Raw genomic sequence first — 13,973 nt, forward strand, 5'->3', positions numbered from 1 at the left:
GCACCAGATTCCAAGGACCACATGTTGCCCATCAATGTGCTCACCATGCATGTGATAAGGGTTGTTAGGATATTCCGACACATAGGAAATAATTAAGTATAACTTTTTCTAGTGTATAGTTAGGTAAAGTGTGTTTCTTTAGTATGTACATTTTGTAACTTACAATCTAACGGTCATGATATTTTCTAGACATGAAGTGATCCAACAATTCATTCTCTCCTCGGTATTATCGACACTTGATTCGTGGATTAACACCCAATTGGTCCATGATATCTATTTAAAGAGCATGAAGGGTCTTTTGTTAGGTGATCGTTCATGAGAGAAGCTTATCTAAATTTTAATTCTTTGACATTAATAAATTTTCTAAAGTGGCCATGTTGGCTCAGGCCATGGATTGTTTCCCTCTTTGAGGGTTTTAACCACGTCAAGAATATTGGTGTACTGATCTGTGATCTATTTTTGAGCGGTTTCCTTTGGTGTTATATTTAATGAACTTACCTTGTAAATTCCTACATGGTATCAAAGCTATTGAGGGCCACATGCGTTGGTGATCCAAATTTGAAGTCGGTACAATTGCAACTGATTGTTGTTTCCTAGATCTATTGTTTTTTACTGCTTTTGAGTTGAGAGGACTCCTCTATTGTGTTAGGAACATCTGTTCCAGTGAGGAACCCCTTTAGTTTCACGCGAAAAGTTTTTTGGTAGCCCTAGGTACGTCATTTTTAAGATCTGGAGGTATACAATCTTTATTTGCAGTTATAATTATTTACTTCTCTATTTATTTTGGTTTATAGTCCTACATATATATATATATATATATATATATATATATATATATATATATATATATATCTGTGAGTGGATCTATATCTTTCATTTCTGTGTATGCTCTTTCACTCACAACTCTATGCGATCTGGGCAAACGAGAAACAGAAAGAAAGGATTTTTTGGATGCGTATGATCTTTTTCACCGCGCCTTAGTGTGATCTCAGAAAATTAGAAACGTTCATGAAAATATTTAGTTTCCGGCCAAATCTAACTTCAACCCGTAAGGCTTGGATACTTTTGCTTGTTCTTTTGGTTTGTGTAGTTTTTTTTTGTAGGAAAAAATTAGTTTTTCAAGTAAACATGCACCCCAAATCTTCAATGAGCAAAAAAAAATGTCTTCTTCCTTTCCAACAATTATTAACCTTTTAAGCTAGCTCACTTGGTCTAAAGTTACTTTATGAGAATAGAGGTCGTGGGTTCAAGTATTTCTTTTCGTTGGGTTACTTTTTCAAAAAACACATGTAACTTATTTTTTTAAGTTACTTTATGTAAAAGTGTTTTCACCCATTATAAAAAGTGAGTCACTTATAATTCTAAAGTCACTTTATATTTTATTTAAGTTACAATGTATTGGATAGTTCATAAAGTACCATTGTAAAAGTGAGTTTCACTTATTTATAAAAGTGCGTCACATAAAGTAATATCTTTTTAAAGTGAGATAATTAGATTAAGTTTGGAAAGGGGGGATTTTTTTTAAATATAACATTATCATCAACTTCCCAACATTCATGTGGTTCGTTAGCATCTTCAACAACTTTTCTTCAAAAAGCCATAACTTTTTCATCCGAAAACCGTTTTCAGAGCCATTTTTTTTAATTAGCTTAATTTTTCGAGATATTTCCACTAGAACACTTAGTTTCAGCATATACACCTTTAGTGTATTTTAAAATGGAAATTCCATGCCTAGTTATTCTTGACAACACCAACTACTTCCATTGGCTATCCTACATGGTGGATTTACTTAGAAGTAAAGGTCTTTGTAGAATAGCCTCAAGCCAAGAGTCTAAACTTCAAGATGAATATAATTAAGCCAAATGGGAAAATAAGCAATATCAAGCACGTGGGTTGATAGGGATGTCTATTTCTCCATACCTTAGATTCCATATTGCAAAAATTGATACCCCCGATGAAGCAATGAAAATCTCAATAAATTTTTTGGAATTAAAAATGAAATTATAGTCCATCAACTCGAAAATGAGTTGTTTATGTTGGAACCCAATATTTTTTCTTCCATTGAAGATTTTTTTTTCCAAGTTCAAGACCCTTAGACTTCTCTTGGAAGGTGTTAAGGTTAAGAAAAAAGATGGTAGCCTTATCTATTCCATCCTTAATAAGTTAGGACAAGCCTACTCTGTGTTTGTTTCCACCTTCCATTCTGCTAGAGAATCCTTTATTTCTCAAGGACAAGACTGCAAGTCCCCCTCTTTTGATGCCGTTTGTGATTCTTTCATAAGAGAACAAGAAAAAATCTTACATCTTGGTCTTCTTAATACTGGAAACTCTTCTAAGAAAGCCTTAGCAGCCCAACAGCAATGAAGTTCAAAGAATCCTAAGAAGAAGCATCCTAGAAAGAATGGTCCTAAACCAAACAAGAGTCCTAATCCATTTCAGTCTCAAAATGAAAAATCAACTCAACAAAATGATAAGGCAACTAAAAACAAAGGGAAGAAGACTGATAGACATTTCAACTTTTGTGATCGTGATGGCCACTTAGAATCCAAATGCTTTAAGCAGGTGGAAGCCTTGGAAGCAGCAATGAAGAAGCATAGCATCCATTTGGAGCACTCTTCAACTTCAACTTTAGGAATAACACTTTCTGCATGTGGTTGTGTTGATGCCTCGAAATTCGGTGCACCAACATGGGGGAAACCACCTGGTCCAAAACTTAAATCATATCATTTTCCATTTGGGGTAGTGGCTCTCACTGGTTAAATTAGGTCTAGTTACCTTTTCCCAATCACTATCAGCTTTAAGTATGTCTTTAATTGCTAATAGCTAGGGACATCGGATAGATTCTTCTAGTTGACCAGGCAAGAAGAATGAACCTAAGTTGTTTTTGTGGAACAACCAAACCAATATAAAACTTTGTCTTGAAGTGAGAACTTCTAAGATAACACATACATTATTTAACTAGTATGCAATTTATCTATCCTATATTGATTGAAGGAAAGAAAAATCATTCTTCCAATCAAGAGTTGATTTACTTAAAAGAAAACATTAAGGAATTGAAGTGAAACTGAAGGAATTAGATCAAGGAGATAACTCTCAAGATCTGATTCCTTATTGATCTAAATGCTAACAATCAGGCACTTAGTAAGTAGTTACAAAGTGTTTGATTGAAGTATATCCAATTCCTAAGGTATATGCATATAAAATCTATTTATTTCCCGAGTTTACTTGTTATTTAAATATGATCTAAAATGCTTGTCTTTAGTAAATGGTAATAAAAATTAATCATATACTAAGAGAAATGAAAGCATTAAATATTAATTCTTTTAATTAAATAGTTAATTAAAAGAATTGTTACAGCTCATATCACAATCAAAATAAATCAACAATTTGTTGATACAAATATTAAAAATTACAACGCTAACATATTTTGAAATGATATGATGTTGAATTGTATTAAAAATATACATATAACAAACAAATTGAAATATGGAATGACTGCAAATTATACAAAACAAAAGATTAAAACATTGATAAAAATACACGATGTATCATGCTCCTTTTGTAAAATCCGTAGTCTCGATCCTTTTTCTTCATCCCAAAGCTCTCAAAAAGTACAAGAATGCAACTAACTGAAGCTTCTTTAAGTAAAAGAAAAAGAATTTGTATCTTATCATTCTATTAGAAAGACTAAGAGGTACAATAATGCAAGCCTCAAAGGCTTTCTTTTTCGAATTCTTGACCTGGCCCAATCTATTAAGAGAGTCTTGCAGATACAAAACGCAAGCCCCAAAGGATTTCTTTCTCAAATTCGAGACCCGACCCACTCTATTAAGACAGACTTAGAGATACAAAAATGCAAGCCCCAACGAATTTCTTTCTCAGATTATGGACCCTTTGAATCGATCCATCATGTCTGCTTAAATAATAATACAAATGATTAAAAATAGGTTTTCACATAGCTCTGAAAAATTAAATGAAGTTCCTCGAATCATGAAAAATAAAAAAAGTTTTCCATTTCTGGCTTATTATCCTTAACTTTCGATCTAAATATCCCCGCTTTCTGCAGATTCTAAGGAACGAATCTACCTTTTCCTCTATGTAGCTATCCCCTCCTCAATGTTGAGATCTGTGTATACCTAGAAGGATAAGCCATGGGTAAGTAAATTGTGAATTGAGATTGTGTTTTCATAAAAGATAAGACCAATGAAAACAGGCGGGCTGTTTAATTAAATCACAATCAGTTATTAATTGGGAACATGACTCATTTTATCGCAATCGCATACTATCAGAGAGTTATAATTAAAATAAAAAAGGGGGGCGTTTCAATTCAATAATGAAATCAAATCACAATCGCATTTTAATCGGGATAGAGTTCAGCATAATCGCAATCAATTGGAGCGAGATTGAGCTATATCGCAATGGCAATTAAGTTGGGAGTATCCTTATCGGAATGGAGAAGAGAAAAATCACAGTCGGAACGGATGGGGGCAGAAATGGCGTGAGGCCCATGAATTTCGTGATTGTGTTATCACAATCGCAGAAGGACGAGGATAGGACTGATCGCATCACAATTTACGTCTTGATCGTATACACAGTTAATAGGGGCCATTGGAACAGGCGGAATAGATAATAGAACAGAGATATCCATGGATGCGGGGATTTTATGAATTAAGGTTAATGACCTCGTCAGGTGCGGATGGTCGCAATCGCAAAAGGGAAAGGATACAAAACTTGGGCTATGGGATTTGTGATTGCGATGGCCCGAGGGTTACATAGCAGTGACGTAATGATGATGTCATACAACAATGTGGGGGATGACATGGAGGGTGATGTGGCAAGTGACGTGGAGGGTAACGTAGAAGTTGACAGGGCATATAACAGATGACGTGACAAATGATGTGGAATTTGACGTAGAGGATGGCATCATAGGTGACGTGGCAGAGGAAAGGATGTCGTCGGGGCTTCTATTACAGATCACAATCGACGGTGCGGAGGGGTTTGGACTCAAGCCCACAGATGATGGATGCGATATTTTATGTGTTATTGTTGATATTCCCATCGGGTTCAAGCTAGATCACAAATCATAATAACAAAGGCAAAGGAATATGGGATCAAGCCGCCAGTTTATGCGATGCGATGGACGTGATGATTTATAAAATGGAGTTTAAGATATCATCGAGTCTGGCCTGATTGTTAAATCGTAATAAGGTCAAGGCTGGCACTTAAGTCCGTGGATGTTGTGATCTTCAGGACGCGATAGATTATGAAATGGCATTAATATTGTTGTCAGGTCCAGCCTTGAATATCACAATCGCAATGGGCTAGCGGAGGGGAATTTAACCATGATATGTTGTGATGCGGGGAGTGAGATTTTAGATAAGCCTAAGCTTCATTAAAACTCCAATCATTTTGATTTTAATTTAAACTCAAATAACTCTGTTTATTATTATTTATTTTTTTATTAAATAACCCATGTTTAATACTTAGGGCTTTAAAATCCTAAGTATGAGTTTTGGTCTGCTGGGGCTATTTGATTTTTTATTTTTATGAAATAAAATCAAATGTTTTTTAAAACAAAAAAACGCTTTATTATTTTTTATGAAAAAATAAAAATTATTTTATTCAAAACAAAAATGTTTTTATTTTCTTTTTTGTGTTTTTTTAAAACTTAAAAAGGGTCCCCTATTTTTTTATAATTAATTTCATAGGAAATTTTATATAAAAAATTGGGGGTTGTTGAACAATACAACAATTGACGATTCACTGGAAGAACCATGTACCTCTGATAAATGATAACGAAATTTAAAAAATTCAGTACAAATAATTTAGGAAGAGGAAACTACTTTTTGAAACATTTAGATAAACAAAATTACTCTGATCATAAAAAAGTCATTAAATTGCAATCTCTTAAAAACCTTTCATAGATAAAAATACCTATTTATCCATATAAGTCATTAATTGGTTATAAAGATAAAGTAGGGGGCCTTTTACAACTTAGCCTTTGATGTACTCATTTGTTATGGGTAGAGCCATTGCTTCCAGCAAGCGTTCATAGCTTCGACATGGTTACCTTTTAACCACCAATGATTCAGTATCCCATCCATTTAAGAGCGCAGTAGTTAGAGATAAAGTCAATTTTTATTTTTCTTTGCTCTTTTATTTTTTCTTTTTTAAACTAGTGCCTAAAAGTCATTGTTTTAATTTGGTGGGCAGATAGTGACAATGCCATCCATTGGTAGTAATCAAACTGAACAAGCTGGCTCGTGATGAGACCCCTTGTCTTATAATTGAAACAATCATAAGCCATTACCCTGATTTGGTGTTCAATATTGGTAATGTCAGTTTTATTATTTCCCTATGATCATGGTAAGCAGGCTCGTGATGAGACCTCTTATCTTTTAGATTTATTATATTTTTGAATTACACTCTAAAAATTACGTTTTAATGGATGGGGAGAATCATTGACTCCTTAAGAGTTTTGGATGACAATTAGAGTTGAATATGCTTAGTCATAAGACAATCTTTACTTTTTAAAGATAACCTTTCTTAACTGATAATAGATTAAAAATCACTTTATATTTTTTTGAAGTTTAAAAGATTTCACAACTTAACGAAAAAAATTACAGATTTATATATTTTTTATCTATTTTTTTCGATTTTTGCAACCACTTTCTTAAAAATTTCTAGTTTCAAATTGAAAAAATCATAAAATGGTTTCAAGAGATGTTTGTGAAAAGCCAAAGGTATGTTATTAACATTATTTTCTAAAATAAAATGTAAATGTGATATGATAACATAATTTTCTCAAGATATGACCATTCACAAGTATGATGGTAAAATCACCAGAACCAAATCTTAAAAGGAAAAATCCACAAGATTGTTTATATAAATTTCTTAACAAAAAAAAAAAAAGATAATCAAGTAAACGTTCTTTCTTATGTTAAAATTTAGATAAATTTTAACTTGTAAAGTTTTAAGCATTTAGTAAAAATAAAGTTCATTTAAAATGAGGAAATTTTTGTTTGCTATGGATTTTATTTTTGAAAAGCAAAACTTGAAAAAAGATTTTAACCATTTTCTAATCAAAGTAATGCTTTTAAAGAGAAATATAAGGTTTAGAAATTCCCTATTTTGGTTAATTCAGTGAAACTTGTTACTGATTCCTTTAAAAACTTAAAGCAAATAAGGAAAATGAGCTCAAAGTTTGATCTAGTGGAGGTGTAAAAATGTTTGTGAAAAGCTGAAAAAGAGAGTTATATATCAGCAAAAACTAAAAACAAAACTAAATCTAAAAAATAAAGAAATGAATGAAAGTGAGTATGTGAGACTTACCATTGAATAAGTTCATTTAATCTTACCTAAAAGATATGACTTTCTCCAATTCAAGGTAACTAACTCAAATCATTATTTATTAAATCTAAAATGCTAAGTAATGAATTTTAGGATTATATTCACCTCGATCTCACATAGGATGACAATATTAGTGATTATAACCTTCTCATACGTACTTGTAAATCAAATATTTCCAAAACATAGCAATTCTCCATACATGTTTTCTAAGAGCTCTATTTTCAGTGTGATGGAGTTTTGCAAAATAAAGGCAATCATGCGATTTAAAAGTCTTTGATATGTTTTAAATCACTTTATCATAAAATGAAAAATAGATATTGAAAATATTAAATTCATTACTTGCTTATTGAAATCTGCGATGAAAACAGAAAAGAATCTAATCTAAATTAATCTACTCCTAATTACTAATTGAATGTAGGAAAACATGACTAGGTATAGTCATACTTCCGATGTAACCATTCTCTCATTTTATTACCTACATGTATGTACAATTTAAATGTTAGTAAAAATATGATACAAATAATCAAAATAAAACAAAATTTATTATTTACATCTAATTTGAAATTATGTACAAGAATAAATTTATTTAAAATTAACTTGTTAGTAATGATCTATTTTGGAAAGAATTCTTTAAACAAATATCTATGGGAACATCAAATAATGGATGAATATTTGTTAGAGTGTGAAAATTTTCCAAAAGGATATGATGGCAAGACATGTTGTGAAGGAACACCCTCAATATTTAGATTAGACTGATGATGAAATGATTGGAATGAATTTCTGAATATCAAATTAAATTGGAAACAAAAAGATTTTTGATATTCAGGATTATGAGTAACCATTTCAGCATTTTCATTTAATAAATCTTGAGGATATTTAATATTACAAGATTGAACATTCTGCAAAAGGAAAAAAAAAAAAAGGAAAGAATGTAAAAACAAACAAATCATTATGGAAACTAAAATTACAAAATAATTTTATAAGGCAATTCTGGAACTCATTTTGGATTTCAATCAATGAATTGCCACTAAAAGGACATTCCCTCGAAAACTTATAAACATAAGTTTATAAAGGAGAATCATAATGAAATACGTCAGAAACTTGCAAAGCTAAATCATCAAAATTCTCAAAATTAAGTTTGTGTTCAAAAGAAGGAAACAAAATTAAGGCGTGTGAATCTTCACAAGATAGATTAGTTTTCAAAATTGGTGCACTTTGTACAATATGTGATTTTTTATCCTCATTGTCAGGATAATCATCATAAATTACCTTCTCCTTATGAAAATTAAATGGCTGATTTGAACCAACAGAATCAGAAAATACAAAAGAAGAGGGTTTTGCAACTAAATAATTATCATCCAAATGAGTAATAGATGCAGAATTTTCAGAACAAGGATTAGGAAAATTATCACTTGAAAGATTAAAATTATCATCATTGACTATATTCTGGTTTGAAAACACATCAGGATAAAGAAAATAATGCATGCCAGAAAATAATGATGGCTTAAATGATTCATCTATACAACTTGTCATATTATAATCTAGGTTTAAGGAAGTTCTTTCAATTAGAGAAACATGTTCTGAATTTTTTGAATTTTTCTTGAAAGAAGATAAATTGATATGTTCATTATCCAAGTTTTGTTGTAAATTAGATTTTATTGGAACTATTGATTGATCACATGTATCATTAAAAGTTGTTGCAATAACATTTTCAAATTCTGTATTTATAATGGAAACATTTGTTTCAAAACTGAGAAAATGAAAATTACAATTTTCTAAGAATAGTAGTTGTGATTTAATTACAGGTTTGGGTTCCATAAAATCTTTTAATAATTCAAGACTAGTTAATGAGTTAGATGTGTCTTGTTCTTCATTAATTAATTTATTATTTTCAAGATTAGAAGAAACAAGAGCAACAAAATATTCAATTTAAATCTTCAGTTAAAGGAAAATCATCTAAGTTAAATCTATAACAAAGCGATCAAAATATATTATAAAAATCATCTAAAGATTCATTATCATTCATGTAAAGATTGTCTAACTCTAAACACAAACTATTGTAATTGTAATTATGATGTGCTTTTAGAAATACCAAGCATAAATGCTTCCATGAATGAATTGACTTTGGAGGAAGCACCAGGAACCATTTGTGGATTCGTCCTCTAAACGTAAGAGTGAAAAGCATGCAAATCTCATTATCAATGATTATATTAAAAGACTTACATCTATTAACAAAATCAGAAATATGATTTAATGCAGAAATATTACTCTCACCATTGTACTTTAACTTTGATAAGGACTCAATCTGCTTCATGGGCATGCCTTGTGTAGACTTGGGTGAATTGATCACATGACCAAGTGTAGGAATGCATATGGGAGCCATGATTAGTTAAAAACTGATATAATAAAATTTAAATAAATAACTAATTCAAGGCCCTCCTAGCACCAAAATCTTGATGCCTCGAAATTCGCTGCACCAACATGGGGGAAAACCACCTGATCTAAACCTTAACGTAACTCCTTTTCTGTTTGGGGTAGTGGCTTCGACTGGTTAAATTAGGTCCAATTACCTTTTCCCAATCACTGTCATCTTTAAGTATGTCTTTAATTTCTAATAGCTAGGGACATCGGATCAATTCTTCTAGCTGATCAGGGAAGAAGAATGACCCTTAAGTTGTTTTTGTGGAACAACCAAACCAATCTAAAACTTTTCCTCGAAGGAAGGACTTCATAACATATACATAATTTTACTAGTATGAAATTTATCTATCCTATCTTGACTGAAGGAAAGAAAAATCCTTCTCCCAATCAAGAGTTGATTTACTTAAAATAAAACATTAAGGAATTGAAGTAAAAATGAAGGAATTAGATCAAGGAGATAGCTCTTGATATCTGATTCTTTATTGATCTAAATACTAACAATCAGACACTTAGTAAGTAGTTACATAAGTGTTTGACTGAAGCATATCCAATTCCTAAGGTATATGCATATAAAATCTATTTATTTACCGGGATTACTTTTTATTTGAATACGATCTAAAATGGTTGTCTTTAGTACATGGTAATAAAAATTAATCATATACTAAAAGAAATGAAAACATTAAAGATTAATTCTTTTAATTAAATATTTAATTAAAAGAATTGTTACAACTCATATTGCAATCAAAATAAATTAACAATTTGCTGATACATATATTAAAAATTACAGCACTAGCATATTCAGAGAAGATATGATGTTTGAACTGTATTAAAAATATACATATAACAGACAAATTGAAATATGGAATGACTACAAATTATACAAAACATAACATTAAAACATTCATAAAAATACCTGATGTATCATGTTCCTTTTGTAAAATTCACAGTATTCATCCCAAAGCTCTCCAAAAGTATATAAATTCAACTAGCTGAAGCTTATTTAAGTAAAAGACAAAGAATCCAGATCCTATCATTCTATTAAAAATACTAAGAGGTACAATAATGAAAACCTCAAAGGCTTTCTTTTTCTAATTCTGGACCCGACCCAGTCTATTAAGACAGACTTGGAGATACAAAAATGCAAGCGCCAAAGGTTTTCTTTCTTAGATTCCGGACCCGACCCAATCTATTAAGACAGACTTGGAGATACAAAAATGCAAGCCCCAAAGGTTTTCTTTCTCAGATTCCATACCCTTTGAATCTATCCATCATGTTTTCTTAAATAATAATACAAATGATTAAAAATAGCAAGTTTGCGCATAACACTGAAAAATTAAATGAAGTTCCTCGAATCATGAAAAATGAAAATAGTTTCCATTTCTGGCTTATTATCCTTGACTTTCAATCTAAATATTCTTGCTTTTTGCAAATTCTAAGGAACAAATATGTATTTTCCTCTATGTAGCTATCTCTTCCTCATTGTTGAGCTCTGTGTATACCTAGAAGGATAAGCCATGGGTAAGTAAATCGTGAATCGAGACTATGTTTTCATAAAATATAAGACCAATGAAGACATGCAACCTATTTAATTAAATTGTAATCACTTATTAATTGGGAACATGACTCATTTTATCGCAATTGCATACAATCAGGGAGTTATAATTAAAATAAAAAAAGGGGGGCATTTCAATTCAATAATGAAATCAAATTGCAATTGCATTTTAATTGGGGATAGATTTCGGCATAATTGAAATCAATTGGAGCGGGATTGAGCTATATCACAATTGCATTTTAATCGGGGACAAAGTTGAGCATAATCGCAGTCAATTGGAGTGGGATTTATCTATATCGCAATCGCAATTAAGCTGGGAGTGTCCTTATTGAAAGGGACGAGAGAAAAATCACAATCATAATGGATCGGGGCAGAAATGGTGTGAGGCCCATGAATTTCATGATTGCGATATCACAAGAGTGGAAGGTCGGGGATAGGACTAATCGCATTGGAACCCGATCTGTTTATGGTACCAATTGACATGTATTCCTCCCAGAGTGTGGTTCTTCCATCTAGTGAAGACCTCTTAGGAGCCATGTTCTCGTATGGTCCATGATCAGAGATGAGCATAGTTCCTTGTATTGTGTCCAACTTGTTAAAAATTGAATCAAGGAGTACAAGGATAGTTATTTTTTTATGTCAACCTCACTAAAAAATGAAACAGCGGGTGAGCATTGTTCCTTGTCTTGTGTCAAGCTCATTAAAAAATGAAACAAGGATCGTGAGCATAGTTCTTTGTGTTGTGTCAAGCTCGTTAAAAAATGAAACAAGGGTCTCGAGGATAGTTCTTTTACTGTGTCAACCTTGTTAAAAAATGAAACACCCCCCTTTTCCAAATCGAGTCTTTGATTAATATCTCGTAAAATCTCAATCGAGTCTTTCCTAGATCTCGAAAGTGAACATTCATTCCATCCACCTAGTTGATTGAAATGAAGCTTGGGGGGCACGTACCTCGATTGAGTCATTATGTTGGGAGCATGCAAACTAATAGGAAGCATAGTTTTTCATTTCAAGCTTGTGTAAACATGAAACCGAATCCAAGCAGAGCTCTTCATGCTTCACGCTTGTGTAAAAATGAACCCATACCCAATTACATCTCGTGATTGCCATTTTTATCAACTAAATGAGCCTTGGTTGTTTCATTCCATTGTCACCATCTCTTTGGCCGATCATATGCTTTCACTTGGTTGTTTTTCCTTTCCTAAGGAACCGCAACGATGAGTGGTTTTATTAGCCAGCCTCTTGACCATTACATGTTTTGAGCAGTTCCTCCATTGCTGGAACCAGTTGTTGCCCTTTATATCACTCGTTCCTCCAGGATGAGTCACGTTTCAGCTCTTTTCTCGACTTGTTAAACTCATATGAAAATATTGCCAAGTATTTTTTCCCTTTTTGACTCGTTAAAGAGAATAAAAATGGGGGGTTTGCTTTCAGCTCTTTTCTGACCCTTTAAAAGCGAAAATATGGCCGAGCCCTTGTCATTTCGAACTCGTTAATGGATGTGAAACATCATGCACCCAGTATAATTTTACCCCTTTTTCGGGCTAGGAGGCACTATTTACGAAAAAGGTACTCCTTGACTGAAATGGTCAAACGGTTCTCTCAAGTATTGTTTTCTACCTTTTTGGGCTCGAGAGACACAAATGTACGAAAAGGGACCATATGGAGTTTTCTTTATGTGTCTTTTTCAAACTCTCTAAACGTGAAAAAGATATCGACTTACACTGTTGTCGGACTCATTAAACTATTAAACGACATTGGATTCGTCATCATGACGGACATGAGATTCTCCTTCCTAGGGCTCGTTAAACTTACTAGGTTGGATTTGTCCAAAGGATGAACTTACAGTGCAAGCATATGATATCCCCTTCAAGCTTGCAATTAAAAAATAATTGGGGTACTTGCAAGAAATGGTGGGGGAAAATTGGAAATCTACCAGTCGTGTCGGCAGCTTACTCTTGAACATGACACTCTTTGCTTCGTGTCGGGTTGGGACATCCTCCTCTGCATCGTTGACCTTCCTGGGTTTGGGCCGTTCATTTTTTCCTTCCATTTTATCTCTACCACATCATCATGACCACCAATCCTATGGATCCAAAAGTTGCCAAACTTCCAATTGTGTCGCCAATGTGTTCAAGAGTTGTCCTTCTGTAGTTACACTTACCTCTGATGCTCTGTATCATCCAAAATCATTTTGCATCCTCCCGTCTCGCATCAATGATGTGGGATTCATTATGGCCCCCCTTCAACACGATCGCTTTTCGTCGACTTCAGCCCATTATCCAGGAAGTTTATTGTCAGAAAATTATATATTACAGATCAATGGAACACATAGAATATTGCATAAATATAAACACAGAAAACGCATAAAACCAGAGAGACACAGATATACGTGGTTAACCCAGTTTGTGCTATGTCCACCCCGAACAGCCAGTCCTTCCTTTCTATTATCCAGCAAAATGAAGAGACAACCTACAACAGATCCGTTGTAATATCTTATGTTTTCTCTCACAATCTCACCTCTCTGTTTCTCGCTCAGAGAATACACATCTATTACACAGCCTCAATACAATGCCCTCATACAAAGAGAGGGGTTGCCTTCTAGGGCAAAAAACCCTAAACTAAACATAAGTTCTACCATCAGATCATC

This window comes from Pinus tabuliformis, chromosome 7, assembly GCF_031772625.1.
Source record: "Pinus tabuliformis cultivar Carrire ecotype Pingquan chromosome 7, CPIR1, whole genome shotgun sequence".
Lineage (NCBI taxonomy): Eukaryota > Viridiplantae > Streptophyta > Pinopsida > Pinales > Pinaceae > Pinus > Pinus tabuliformis.